The 15,260-nt window shown below is 46.6% G+C and overlaps 1 long non-coding RNA gene across 1 annotated transcript; it reads left to right on the forward strand.

The window, feature by feature from the left end:
- The first annotated feature begins 8,148 nt into the window (after positions 1 to 8,148).
- Positions 8,149 to 14,903, forward strand: LOC138749696 (uncharacterized). The gene is made up of 3 exons (XR_011348827.1): positions 8,149 to 8,359; positions 14,220 to 14,256; positions 14,787 to 14,903. It is a non-coding gene; the product is annotated as an uncharacterized lncRNA (long non-coding RNA).
- Positions 14,904 to 15,260: the final 357 nt, after the last annotated feature.

Below are 15,260 nucleotides of genomic sequence, written 5' to 3' on the forward strand. Positions count from 1 at the left end.
AACAAGGACATGGCAGACCAATTAAATAACTACTTTAGTTCGGTCTTCACTAGGGAAAATATGAATAATCTTCAGGAAATAATAGGAGACCATAGGGCTAATGTGACGGAAGGACTGGGGAAAGTAAGTGTAAGTTATGAGGTTGTGTTGGATAAATTGAAGGGATTAAAGACAGACAAGTCCCCAGGGCCAGATAGTCTGCATCCCAGAGTGCTAAAGGAAGTAGCCCATGAAATAGTGGATGCATTGTTGATAATTTTTCAAAACTCTTTAGATTCTGGAGTAGTTCCTGAGGACTGGAGGGTGTCTAATGTAACTCCACTTTTTAAAAAGGGAGGGAAAGAGAAATCAGGGAATGTTAGCTTGACATCGGTAGTGGGGAAAATGTTAGAGTCAGTTATTAAAGATGTGATTGCAGCACATCTGGAAAGTGGTGAATTCATTGGTCAGAGCCAGCATGGCTTTATGAAGGGAAAATCTTGTAGATGTGGTTTACCTGGATTTTCAGAAGGCTTTTGATAAGGTCCCACACAGGAGATTACTAGACAAACTTAAGGCAGATGGTATAGGGGATATGGTATTGAGGTGGATAGGAAATTGGTTAACAGATAGGAAGCAAAGAATAGGAATGGCAGTCAGTTACTAGTGGGGTCCCACAAGACTCAGTGCTGGGACCCCAGTTATTGACGATATATATTTATGATTTAGATGAGGAAATAGGAAACAGCATTTCCAAGTTTGCAGACAACACGAAGCTGGGTGGGATTGTAAGCTGTGTAGAGGCTGTTAAGAGTGTGCAGGGTGACTTGGACAGGTTGGGTGAGTGGGCAAATGCATGGCAGATGCAATATAATGTGGATAAGTGTGTGGTTATCCACTTTGGAGGAAAGAATGGGAGGGCTGAGTACTATCTTAATGGTATCCAATTAGGAAAAGGGGAGATGCAAAGAGATCTGGGTGTCGCTGTGCATCAGTCATAAAAAGTGAGCAGGGAGGTGCAGCAAGCAGTAAAATAAGGTAAATGGTATGTTGGCGTTCATATCAAGAGGATTCGAGTTCAGGAGCAGAGAGGTATTGATGCAGTTATATAGGGCCTTGGTGAGACCTCACCTGGAATATTGTGTTCAGTTTTGGTCTCCTTATTTGAGGAAGGACATCATTGCTATGGAGAGAGTGCAGAAAAGGTTTACCAGATTGATACCAGGGATGGCGGGACTTGCATATGAAGAAAGGCTAGAACGACTGGGCTTGTACTCACTGGAGTTTAAACGATTAAGAGATTTAATAGAAACATTCAAAATTCTTAAGGGATTTGACAGGCTAGATGTAGGAAGATTGTTCCCAATGTTGAGCAAGTCTAAAACCAGGGGTCACAGTTTAAGGATAAAGGGGAAGTCCTTTAGGACTGAGATGAGGAAGAATTTTTTTCACTCAGAGGGTGGTGAATTTATGGAATTCTCTGCCATAGGAAGTGATTGAGGCTGGTTCCATAGCTATATTTAAGAGAGAGTTAGATTTGTACTTGTGACTAGGGGGATCAGGGGGTATGGAGAGAGAGCTGGAACAGGGTACTGAGTGGATGATCAGCCATGATCAAAATCACTGCCATTCATTTTGGACCAAATAGCCTACTCCTACACCTATTTTCTATGTTTCTATGTTTCTATGAAGTGCAGCATGTCAGTGAAAATTCATTTTCTTAATTTGCACTTGGACTTCTTCCCCGCTGATCTTGGTGCAGACAGTAACGAACACGGTGAAAGGTTTCTCCAGGATATTGCAACCATGGAAAAGCAGTATCAAGACAACTAGAATCAATCATTGCTGGCGACCTATTGTTGGACACTGACACGAGAGGCATCATCTGCTAACTACATTTTTAGATTAGTTAAACTAAAATGTGTCAGCATCATTATGTGATTAAACATGCTAAATTCAATAAAAGTTCATTAAAAGTTTCTCCAACTTCCTGCATGATACAGCAAATATGAATTATCTTTGTGTTTAGCTTGAAGTTGTCATCAAAATCCCCATTTTGTTTTAGGAAGGAAATCTTTGAAAAAAATTGTTGTCCAATGTTATAGTCTGGTAAGCTTGGCATAATAGTGAAACCTATAAGTTTGCAGGCACTGTGACTGTAGCAAAAGACTGCTGGAGGAACTCAGCAAATTTTGCCACGTCCATAAGAGGTAAAGATATGTAACCAAAATTTCAGTCATGGATGCTGTGAGACCTGCAGAATTCCTCCAGCTTATTTGCATTCTTACTGACGTCAGTAGTGAGAAAGTTATTGGAAGATGTTCTAAGAGATCTGATATAAGATATCTGATTTGGAAAGACAGAGACTGATTAGGGATAGTCAGCATTGGCTTTGTGCCTGGTAGGTCATGTTTAATAAATCTTATTGAGTTTTTTTGAGGAGGTTACCAGGAAAGTTGATGAAGAAAAGGCTGTGGATGTTTTATACTTAAATAAGACCTTTGGCAAGGTTCCATATGTGAGGTTAGTCAGGAAGGTTCATTTGCACAGTGTTCATAGCGAAGTCATACATTGGATGAGATATTGGCTTTATGGGAGAAGCCAGAGATTGGTAGTGGATGACTGACTTTCTGACTAGATTCCTGTGACTGGTGATAAGCCATACAGATTGGTGTTGGGTCCATTGCTGTTATCATATATATGAATGATCTGAATGATGATGTGGTAAATTTGATCTGCAAGTTTACAGGTGACACAAAGATTGGAGGTCTATTGGAGTGCAAGGAAGGCTTTCAAAGCTTGCAGAGGGTTCTGAACCAGCTGGAAAAATGGATTGCAAAAAGGCAGATGGACTTTAATATAGAGAAATGTGATGAGTTGCTCTCTGGAACAACAAACGGTAGTACACTGAGGAATGTGGTCAAATAGAGGGATCTGGGAATACAGATACAAAATTCCCTGAAAATGGTAGGGTTGTAAAGAGAGATTTTAGTACATTGGTTTTTATAAATCAAAGCATTGAGTATTGGAGTTCGGATGTTATGGTAAAATTGTATAAGACATTGATGAGGCCAAATTTGGAGTATTGAGTACAGTTTTAGTGACCTAACTACAGGAAAGATATCAATAAGATAGAAAGAGTGAAGAGAAAATTTACTAAGAAAATTTACTAAGCTGGTACTTGAACAATTGAGTTACAGAGAAAGGTTATAGAGGTATACAAAATTATGATTGGTATAAATAGAGTGAATGTGAACAAGCTATTTCCACTGAGATTAGGAGAGATTAAAAACTGGAGAATATGGGTTAAGGGTGAAAGGGGAAAAGTTTTAAGGGAACATGAGGGAAAATTTCTTCATGCAGAGTGCTAGGAGTAAGCTCCCAGCTAAAGTGGTGAATGTGGGCTCAATGTTGACCATTAAGAAAAATTTGTACAGGTACATGGATGAGAGGGGTATGGTCCAGGTGTATATCAGTGGGGCTAGGCAGAATAATAATTAAGAAGACTAGGACTGAAGAGCCTGTTTATTGCTATGATATTCTATGATTCTCTGGTTCTAACACTAAATGGAGAATTTAAATTCAGTAGTTTAGTGGTACTAACTGCAGAGCTCAAGAAATACAGCTTACCAGAGAAGTCAACTACCATTTTTTTTATTTTAAACAATCACGCACTCCATAAAGGGGAGTGATGTCAACGCGCTTCTTAAAGGGGAGTGAAGTTAGCGCGCTGAAATCATTGCCTCTCTGGCCACATGCCAGCAGGGAAGCAGCGTGCTTCATCAACCCATGCGGGTCTGCAAATGTGGGCTTCTCCTAGGTAAAGAAGGGGAGCCCACACCATTTTGTGCCGGCCACTCAGTGTGGCGATTCTGCTTCTTCAGCTGTGTGGCCACTTGGTCCGCCACATCACTCCCACCCCACCTCATCCAGAATCGTTGCATGGCTGCGTAACTTTGGGTAATTTAGGAGGGCATTCCCAGTGCTTGGGACATGCACAGGTTCAGCAATGTCCATGTATGCAGGCTTCAGTCTGTCTCATGTAAAGAGTTCTGGTCGACCACCAATGTCCAATAGCACCAGAGATCCATTGTGCTGCAACACTTTATAAGGCCCCTCATAAGGTTGCTGCAGGAGTGAAGCATGGGATGGACATTGAACAAAAATGTAAGAAGTAGAGTTGAGAGCAGCAGGAATGTGTATAGGCAGTGATCCATGATGAGTTTCTGGAACTGGAGCTAGGGAACCCATCTTGTTTCTTAGTTCTTGTAGTTCCTCTTTAACCGAGGATCTATCTTTGTCTGGAGGAGTGATGTCTGCCGGTACTAAGAGTGGAGCGCCGTAAACTAAATCTGCTGAAGAGGTCTCCAGGCCATCCTTGGGTGCCGTTTTAATACCCAACAGCACCCATGGTAACTCATCTGCCCACTGAAGCCCGTTAAGTCTTGCCCGCAAGGCTTGTTTCAGATGCCGGTGGAAACATTCCACTAGCCCATTGGCCTGCCATAGTATGGTGTAATTGCATACCGCAAAGTCTTGCCAGATTTGCCCACCAGGTTGAAGTAAACTGAGTTCCCCTGTTAGAGGTTAAATGGACTGGTACTCCGAATCGAGCAACCCAGATAGAGAGAAAAGTCCGAGCACACATTTCAGCTGTGATGTCCATATTGCTGTAACTTCCGGCAACGAGTAAAATGGTCAACCATTGTTAGTATATACCATTGACCTCTGGACACAGGCAGCGGGCCCACAATGTCTATGTGAACATTCTGAAACCTTTGAGTCGTAGGTGGAAATTGTTGAAGCAGTGCAAGGGTGTGCCGTTGGACCTTAGCTGCCTAGCAAAAGAGGCATGTTCATGCCCAGTGAGTGACCTGCTTCCTTAAGCCATGCCAGACATATTTTGAGGACATAAGCTTGACGGTTGTGCGGACAGATGGATGGGACAAGCCATGAATGTGGTCAAAAAGTTTCCTCTGCCAAGACAGTGAGATGATTGGTCGAGGGATGGCTAAGAGCAAGTCTGTAATAGCTGTACAGAAAGCTTGTACCTCCTGGTCCTCTTGTTGGGCTATTGCGAGAGCCCGGAGATCCAGCCCTCCTGTAATCGCATTGACCTCTGTATTGGACAAGGCATCAGCTACAACATTGTCTTTACTGGACAAATGCCGTACATCAGAGATAAATTCAGAAATATAGGCTAAATGTTTCTGTTGACACGCCAACCAGGGATCCATAATCTTGGCAAGAGCAAATGTTAGAGGCTTATGGTCAGTAAATGCAGAAAAATGCCTGCTCTCGAGAAAATATCTGAAATGTTTGATGGCCAGATAACGTGCTAACTCCCAGTCAAAAATGCTGTACTTTAATTTAGGCAAGTGTAGGTGGAGGCTGAAAAATGCCAGGGGTTGCCAGTGACCGCTGATTTTCTGTTCTAGGTCTGCCCCAATGGTGATGTCTGATGTATCTGACATGAGCCCAAACAGGGCATGCATATGGGGGTGGGCCAACATGTTTACCTTTGAAAGCACCTTTTTTGCTTTGTCAAATGATTCTGTGGCCTTTGTAGTTCAGAGCAGTTTTTTTGGTTTGCCAGTGAAGATATGGAACAAGGGCTTCATGATCCTGGCAGCTGCTGGGATGAAATGTTATAAAAGTTAACCATTCCCAGGAATTCTTGTAGCCCTTTAACTGTAGTGAACCATGGGAAGGCCTGAATGGCTGATACCTTGTCTTGAAGAGGAGTTGCGCCTGCGTTCAAAATACTGTGTCCCAAAAAAGTCAATTGTATGTTTGCCAAATGCACACTTCACAAGGTTGATAGAAAGACTGAAATCCCAAAGCTGCTGGAAAAATTGTTACAAGTGTTGTCTGTGCTCTTGTGTTGACTTGCTGGCCACTAAGATGTCATCGAGGTAGACGAAAAGGAAATGCAAATCTTTTGTGACAGCACGCATTAAATGTTGGAGTGTCTGAGCCACGTTCTTAAAGCCAAAAGGCATCCTCAGAACCTCAAATAGACCAAATAATGACCATTTTAGGGATGTCCTACGGGTGGACAAAGATTTTCTGATAACCTTTTACTAAGTGTACCTTTGAGAAGATACGTTTGCCATGGAGGTTGGCAGGCAGCAAAATCTTGAATGTGTGGTATTGGATACCTATCCAGCTCAGTTGCACTATTGAGGTGTCAGTAATCTCCACACAGTCTTAGGCTTCCAGGTGCTTTGGGCTCCATATGGCATGGCGATGCCCAAGGACTATTGGACCTTCGGATGATGCCTAGTTCCTCCATAGTTTTGGCCTTTAGTAGCCTGTCAGGAGGAAGTCTGCATGCCTTGGAATGTAGGGGAGGGCCGGTGGTGATGTAGTGCTGATCTCCATGACATGGAGAGACTAAATGGAAATCTGGTGTATGTAGTTCAGAAAACTCTGTTAATAAGTTCACAAAATCATTGGTGGTGAATGTTTGCACATGTAGCAGTGTTGCCAGCCAAAGACCTGAAGAAAGTGGGCATGTGTGGAATGTGGTGGCATGGACCAAATGGTGTCCTTTCACGTCTACCAACAAGTTGTGTGCCCTCAGAAGTCCACTCTCAAAATGGGCTGTCCTACAGCCACTTGCATGAAAGTCCAGCAGTAAGGTGTGTCGCCTAATATCAATTGTATCGACTTGGTACCATAACTGATAATCATAGTGCTATTGGTGGCATGCAAGTCGGCTTGAGGCACTCGAGATTTCCGATTGTAAGAGAATGGCAGGCCGGTCTGGTCACCAACTGTCGAGGCCATCAGTGGTGGTTGGTGTTGTCATTTCCCTGGAAGTCAACCACATAAATGTACAGTGGCCCACAGCGATGCACACTCCTGCCCCATTTTCTGTGGTAGAAACACCACTCACTATTTTCCAATGGCTTTTTCTTCCTCGGTAGCTTGTGAAGTTCCACAAAACTGGCGGCTGCATTGACTTGACTGTCCAAATTGACCTGTTGAAACTTTGCCATGGGAAACTGCAGTACCCTTGGTTTAGAGAAGTCAGCAGAAGAGAGTAGCAGGGCAATGTCACAAGGGACCCATTCCAAGAAGGCTGCCTTGAACATTAAGCAGTTGAAATGGCCATCTGCTAACACAAGTATTTCATTCATAAGTTCTGACAGCCTTCTGTCCCCAAATTGTTGAAGTGGAGTAAGTGTGTGCCTCTTTCCAGGTCAGACATGCCAAAAGTCAAGAGGAGGTCTGCCTTAAAAGCATTGTATTGATCCTCCTTGGGTGGGTTGTTGATAAAATCATCTACCATGGCAGAAGAATCTTCATGCTAGAATTTGGTGGCTTCATTTGTTCTGTTCCTAATGTGGAACTGAGTCTCAGCCTGCTGGAACCATGGACGTGGTCTGTGAGGCCAGAAGGTGGGCAGCTTCACAGCCACCGCATGCAGCACAGTAGTGGCATCCATTCTGTAGGCTTTCTCGTGTGTTGTGTGGTGTTGATCCTTGATCATTGGTGCTGCTCTCTGACACCAGCGTTCCCTGTAGATGTTCTCGGTGGAGGGTAGGGTTTTGCCTGTGATGTCCTGGGCTGTGTCCACTACCTTCTGAAGGGCTTTATACTTAGGGGTATAGGTGACTCCATACCTGTCTGTGATGCAGCCGGTCAGCACACTTTTCACCACACTTCTGTAGAAGTTTGCCAGAGTTTCTGGTGTCATACTCCTAAGAAAGTAGAGGCGCTGACGTACTTTCTTCATGATACTATTAGTGGGTTGGGTCCAGGAAAAAAATCCTCTGAGATAGTAATTCTCAAGAACTAAAATTTGCTCATCCCCTCCACCTCTGATTTCCCCCAATGATCACTATATACCTCCAGTTTTCCCTTCAACAATCAGCTCCTTGGTTTTGGTGACATTGAGAGCAAGGTTGTTATTGGTGCATTCTGTAGGCTTTCTCCCTGTTTCACTGTTGGGGCTAAAAAGACGTTGAGCACCCGTCGGGGTCACCAATTTAGTGGGACTAACTGCAGAGCTCAAGAAACACAGCTTATCTGAAGAGTCAACTACCAACTGTTTTATATTTTAAACAATCACGTGCCTCATAAAAGGGAGTGATGTCAGAGTGTTTCATAAAGTGGAGTGATGTCAACACACTTCATAAAGGGAAGTGATGTCAGTGCGCCTCACAAAGGGGAGTGAAATTAGCGTGTGGCAGAGTCATTGTCTCTCTGGCAACATGCCAGAAGGGAAGCAACGCGCACCATCAACCCATGCAGGTGTGCAAACGCGGGCTTCTCCTAAGCAAAGAGGGGGAGCCCGCACCATTCTGTGCCAGTAACTCGGTGCAGCGATTTTGCTTGTCCAGGTGTGTGGCCGTTCTGTCTGTCACATCAGGTTCGTTAATATACCTTGTTTTAAAAGCCATTATTATAAGTAAAACTTGCAAACGGTCACAAAAATCCTTTTGATGTACAAGCTTCATCTTGGGTAGGATAGCTGGGGATGTAACCTTTATGTGACCCCAAAATAATAGCAATGTGACTGACTCATAAATATTCTGTGGAATAATACATTGTGGCAGCTCACCACAAGGCAGGCGAACTAGCCCTACTTGTAAGCCACGCGACGAGGCAGCCAACCAAAATGGTGCCGTCGGGGGTTTCCCTTCCTTCCAGCTTGGGGCTCAGAAACCCGTGCTTGGGGACCACGTGACGCCCGGGTGACGTCAGCGCCCTCCAGCGCAGTTCTCAGCCAGGTCCAGGCTGGGAGTATAAGAGCAGTCCAGCAGCCTACAATAAGCTAGTCTGCTCACTGAGCTCAACCCTTCTGGTTGCGTGTGTTATTGCAGGAGCACTGTAGCCACCGCTACAATTGGTGACCCCAACTGGTTCAAACGTCTTTGAACCCATCATGTGTGAGCCTGGGATCAGCGCTATAGTCGTGAAACTGCCTGAATTCTGGGTTCAGGAGCCGGAGACCTGGTTTGGCCATGCGGAGGCCCAGTTTCACCTCCGCCAGATTTCGTCCAACACGACCAAATTCTACCTTGTGGTCGCTGCCCTGAACCAGGCCACCACCAGATGCGTGCTGCACTTTGTTCAGCACCCACCCACCAAGGACAAGTACGAGACTATCAAGCGAGTGCTTACTGGGTCCCTCAGACTATCCAGACCCCAGTGTGCTGCTCAGGTGCTGCACCTCGATGCCCTGGGGGACAGGTCCCCGATGGAACTGATGGATGAGATGCTCGCACTCATGGGTGAGCGCACCAACTGCCCACTTTTCGAACGCATCTTCCTTGAACATATGCCCGGGGACATCTCCCCGCTGCTGGTTCAGGACAGCTTCACTGACCCAAGGAAGGTCACCCAGAAGGCTGAAGAGCTATGGCTCGCATGATTCTCGGAAGGCTCAGTGGTCCAGCAGGTCATGAGGTATGGGCACGGACACGACCATGCCAAGCCCGCCCCTGCTGCTGCAGTAGAGCACTTGGCCCCTGCAGGAGCCCCCAAGTGCATAACCAAGGCCACAGCATCTGCTTCAGGCCTCTGCTTCTATCACCAGCACTGGGGAGCCAAGGCTTGGAAGTGTCATCAGCCCTGCTCATTCCAGGGAAACGACTAGGCTGGCCGCTGTTAATGGCTGCGGTGGCTGGCCAAGGACACAGCCTTCTCTACCAGCGGGACTCAGTCAGCGACCGGCGGTTCCTCATTGACACTGGAGCCCAGATCAGCATCATACCAGCCATGGCCATCGAATCCAGGAACTAACCACATGGATCTCCCCTCCGTGCGGTCAACACAATGGCAATCTGAATGTATGGAGACAAGACAGTCCACTTCCAGATCGGCCAATGGAATTTTGCGTGGAGGTTCACTGTCTCGTCCCTCCCGACTGCCATCCTGGGTGCAGACTTCCTCCTCACACACGGGCTTCTGGTGGACATTCGAGGTAGGCACCTGGTGGACGCCTGTACCTTCCAGGCTGTTCGCCTCAACACCTCCCGCTTGGAGCAACCGCAGATGATCACGATCAGCACACCCAGAGACGAGTTCCAGCAGATCCTGGACGAGTTCCCGACTCTCCACAAGTCACACTTCTCCACTGCCTCGCCGCGCCATGGGGTGTTCCACCACATCCCCACCCAAGGCCCACCGGTTCACGCCAAGGCATGCTGGCTCCTGCCCATCAAGCTCCAGGTAGCGAAGGAGGAGGTTTTGCACCCGTTGGAGCTGGGAATCATTCGGTGGTCTGACAGCCCATGGGCCTCACTGCTTCACCTGGTCCCAAAAGCCTCTGGCGACTGGCGTCCCTGCGGAGACTATCGACAGCTCAACAGGGCAACCGTTCCTGATCGTTACCCCATCCCTCACATCCAGGACTTTACGGCCAACCTGCACAGTGCAAGGGTGTTCTCCAAGGTTGACTTGATGCACGGATATCACCAGATCCCGGTGCACCCTGAGGACATACCCAAGACGGCCATCATCACACCCTTTGGCCTGTATGAATTCCTGCGCATGCTGTTGGGCTCAAGAACGCCACACAGATCTTCCAGCGCCTTATGGACTCTGTGGGCAGGGACTTGGATTTCGTCTTTATTTATTTGGATGACATTCTTGTTGCCAGCAAGGAGCGGGCGCAACACAAGGCTCACCTACGTGCCCTTTTCTCCCGGCTGGCCGACTTTGGCCTTACCATCAACCTGGCCAAGTGCCAGTTCGGGAAAGAGTCCATGCAGTTCCTGGGCCATACCATCATGGCCGAAGGAGCCACGCCCGCTACTGCAAAGGTTGCTGCCATCAGGGAGTTCCCACACCAGAACAGCCACAAGGGGCTGCAGTTCGCGGGTATGGTCAACTTTTACAACCGCTTCATCCGGGAGCTGCGCGCATCATGCAACCGCTATTCACCCTCATCGCAGCCAACAAGGCAACTGTTCCTGATCGTTATCCCATCCCTTGTACTTGGCCCAGCCAAGTACAAGACGCTCGCTTGGAACCCAGAAGCCTGCACCACATTCAAGGCCACCAAGGACGCCCTCGCGAAGGCCGCCATGCCCACCCACCCGCACACTGACCTGCATACGGCACTCTCTGTCGATGCCTCTGCCACAGCCATCGGTGCCATCCTGGAGCAGCAGGTGAATGGGCATTGGAAGCAGCTGGCATTCTTCAGCCGCCTGCTCCTCCTGCCAGAACACAAGTATAATGCCTTCGACTGCGAGTTACTGGGCATGTACCTGGTGGTGCGGCATTTCCCCTATTTTTTGGAAGGGAGGACTTTTACCATCTTCGTCGACCACAGACCCCTCACCCAGGTGCTTGCGACGGCAAAGGATCCTTGGTTAGCCCGCCAGTAGCATCACCTCTCCTTCATGTCGGAGTTTACCACAGACATGCGGCACAAGGCAGGGAAGGACAATGTGGTTGCCGATGCACTCTTGCGACCGGCCATCTGCATGCTTCGACCAGCTTGCCTGGGACCAGAAAGGTAATGAGGAGACGAGGGCCTTCGAGACCACCATCACCGGCCTGTAGTTCCGAGACCTCCCAACTCCGAGCGGCGAAGGCACCATCCTGTGTGATATCTCCTTGGGCACCCCGCGGCCAGTGGTTCCACAGCAGAGGACCACGGTCCGAATGGTGGCAGAACGGTTCATATGGCATGGGCTGCAGGAGCAGATCGCGGGCTGGGCCAGAACATGCACCCATTGCCTGGCATTCAAGATACACAGGCACACCAGGGCGCCCATACAGGAGTTCGAGCACATCCGGGAACGGTTCAGCCACATTCACCTGGACATCGTCGGGCCCTTACCCGTTTCCCGGGGCAACCATTGCCTGTTTACGGTGGTGGACCGCACCACTCGCTGGCCCGAGGCAAATCCAATGCCAGACGCCTCCACTGACTCCTGCTCCCGAGCCCTGTTGCATGGTTGGGTCACCCGGTTCGGCGTCCCGGCTCACTTCACCAGCAAGGAGCGGGGCGCCTAGTTTACATCTGCGCTCTGGGCACAGCTCGGCAACAGGTTGGGGATACAGCTACACCACACCACAGCCTACCACCTGCAGGCCAATGGACTGGTTGAACATCTGCACCGCCACCTTAAGTCGGCGCTCATGGCCCGCCTCACCGGTCCCGACTGGCAGACGAACTGCCTTGGGTGCTCCTGGGCATCCGCTCCACTCCCAAAGAAGATCTGCAGGCGTCATCAGCTGACCTGATCTACGGTGTGCCACTAGCACTACCTGGTGAGTTCGTCAACGCACCTCACAATCCCCAGAGGTCACCGTATGAACTACTTCCTCACCTCAGGGCACGCTTGGACTCGAACCCCCACCACCACCCAGGTATGGCACCTGCCAGACTCACGTTCCTGGCGAGCTGCTTTCCGCGGGGCTCATTTTCGTTCGGCGGGACCCGACCGTGGCACCTCTGCAACAACCATACAACGGGCTGTAGAGGGTTATACAGTGTTCCGGCTCGACATTCATGCTGGACTTGGGCGGCAGGCATGAGCTGTTTACCATGGACAGACTGAAGCCAGTGCACCTCGATCCCACTGAGTTCGTGGTCGTTGCCTAGCCCAAGAAGCGAGGCCATCCGGCAAAAAGGACATTGGCGCCGCTTCTGGGGGTGGGGGGCTGTGTGGCAGCTCATCTCAAGGCAGGCAAACCTGCCCCACTTGGCACCTCGATCCCACTGAGTTCGTGGTCGTTGCCTAGCCCAAGAAGCGAGGCCATCCGGCAAAAAAGGACATTGGCGCCGCTTCTGGGGGTGGGGGGCTGTGTGGCAGCTCATCTCAAGGCAGGCAAACCTGCCCCACTTGTAAGCCACGCGGTGGGGCAGCCAACCAAAATGGCGCCGTCGGGGGTTTCCCTTCCTTCCAGCTCAGGGATCAGAAACCCGTGCTTGGGGACCACGTGACGCCCGGGTGATGTCAGCGCCCTCCAGTGTGGTTTTCAGCCAGGCCCGGGCTAGGATTATAAGTGCAGCCCAGCAGCCTGCAATAAACTAGTCTGCTCACTGAGTTCAACCCGTCTGGTTGCGTGTGTTATTGCAGGAGCAGTGGAACCGCCGCTACAACACCAAACTTCTCAATTATATCATTAGTGCTTAGCAAAGCAGGGATATCTTCATTCACATAGTGTAATGGTGCAAATGGCTCAAATTCACTTTCCTGAAGAAGGACAAATGTTGCCCTTGTCAGTGACAAACATGTTCTGTGAATGAGCAAACAATAATTATAACTTTGAGTATATGAACAACATGAAAGGATTTTTGTGAAGAAATCTTCATTAGAATTGGATAAACACGCATTGGAGAATATTTGTTCAGTAGGCACAGAAATGAATAAATTCTATGATAGGAACTGAGAGGAGGATGATTGAATAAGAATTATTCTGCTTCACTTTAATTTTAGCAACATGTTTAGCTCGAGTAAATGTATTGAATGAGGAATTGAATGTAGTTTTAGCAAGCTGAACTTTCCAGTGCATCCTTTGTGTTGAACAAGTTAACATTTACAGTCCTGCAGATGACAAGCACAAATTTCATTTGAAAAGAAATAGATTAAAGCCACCCAAAAGCAGTGCAGAATCTCAAATGACTATAAATGTAAATGTGGAATTAATGCAGTAGAAAAACTGCAGAACAGTAGATCCAAATAAAGTGACTGCCAGTTAAACTAACTGCATTGATTCTTTTATTTCTGAATTAGTTGTAAAATGTTCAATAATTCAAATATTTATGTTCAAATAACAATTCTATTTTATACTTCAGCTTCTATAGTAATGGCTTTAGAAAGAGGGACATGTTTAATAGCTTTGTAGCTTTTCTGGGTTCTGAATTACAAATCCTTATATAATGGGTATAATTAAGTTAAGATCAGCTGTCGACATTACTCACCATCACAACCAAATGCTAAACCAGTACTCATCTCGGCAAGATATAGAGGATAAAACATGCTGACCTTGCAATCCTAGGAGTCAGGCAGTGAAGCTTACTGACTTCATGAGTTCTTCATGAACTTTTCTTAGGTGGTGTATCCATGTGGCCCTGCTTCTCAATCACCACGACAGGCATCACAGCACTGAACGTTTCTGGCAGACATTAAATGTTGTAAATTATTGCAAACATTTAAGAAACACAAAAAGACAAATAAATCATTTTAAATATTTTTGAAATTCAATTTAATAATTAGAATAATTCAAGAATATAATCCATTATCTTTTTTCCTTCTAATCTCCAGTTTCAAAATCAAGCCCTAACGTTGGACCATGACAGAGGTACTGTATTGTCACACAACTCATCTTAAATTTATGGAATCATCAGTCACAGCAGTATGTTCAAACCATTACCGTAGCTCACTAGAATCAGATTAACTCCCCTTAAGAACATAGTGGGAACACAGCAATATTTTAATAAATTCTCCGAAGATCAATTCCACAGTGTTTTTCTGATTCTGCCTCAATGAGTTCAGATAATCAAGGTTTCAGGCATTTTAGGTCTGTTGTTTTGAATCAGTGTCATGGCTTTTATACCATTTTAAGTAGCAATCCCACAAATGCAAAAAGGATGAAAAGTAAAGAACATTTTAATCAGATTATTATTTGCTTGAACTAACAAGAATGCAATTGTCTCATCCAAAAATACTGATTAATAGCTGTTTTTTTCACATCAATTAACAGTTTTCATGCTCAGTGTTTACTTTTCAAAAGCCTTTGAATATCTAGTGTAACGTTTGCAAGGACAGTAAGATAACCAATTTATGTTCACAAAAATAAAAGAAATAATTATTTTGTTCTTGAAATTAAAGATATTCAAGAAGGATTCAAGAGAAACTCTGATCCCTGGATGTGCTGTAAAACAGCCAAATGATAATCTGCATGGAGGAACTCCATCTCAATCCTAATAAATTATTTTACCTAGTTGTTATACGCCTCAGGTTTCAATTTTGTAATGAGACGGTATGGATGACCAAATCAGCATTTAACAATAACAGCATTTGGATTCATACAGTAAAATGTCACTTACCATTTTTCATTCCAACACTGAGCATGTAATTTTAATCATTCAATCATTAGCACCCATGCTTCCAGTTGCCAAGACACAACGTCTGGAATTACCTCCTCAAACCTCTCCCTCCACCACTTATATTCCCTTTCTTATTTTGGAAACACAGACACAGAGAGAATAGGAAGGCCATTCAGCACCTCAAGGCTGCTCCACCATGCAATACAATCATGGTTGATGGTACATAGAACATTACAGCACAGTTCTGACCTTTGAC

Source organism: Narcine bancroftii, chromosome 1, assembly GCF_036971445.1.
Source record: "Narcine bancroftii isolate sNarBan1 chromosome 1, sNarBan1.hap1, whole genome shotgun sequence".
In the NCBI taxonomy this organism is placed as follows: domain Eukaryota; kingdom Metazoa; phylum Chordata; class Chondrichthyes; order Torpediniformes; family Narcinidae; genus Narcine; species Narcine bancroftii.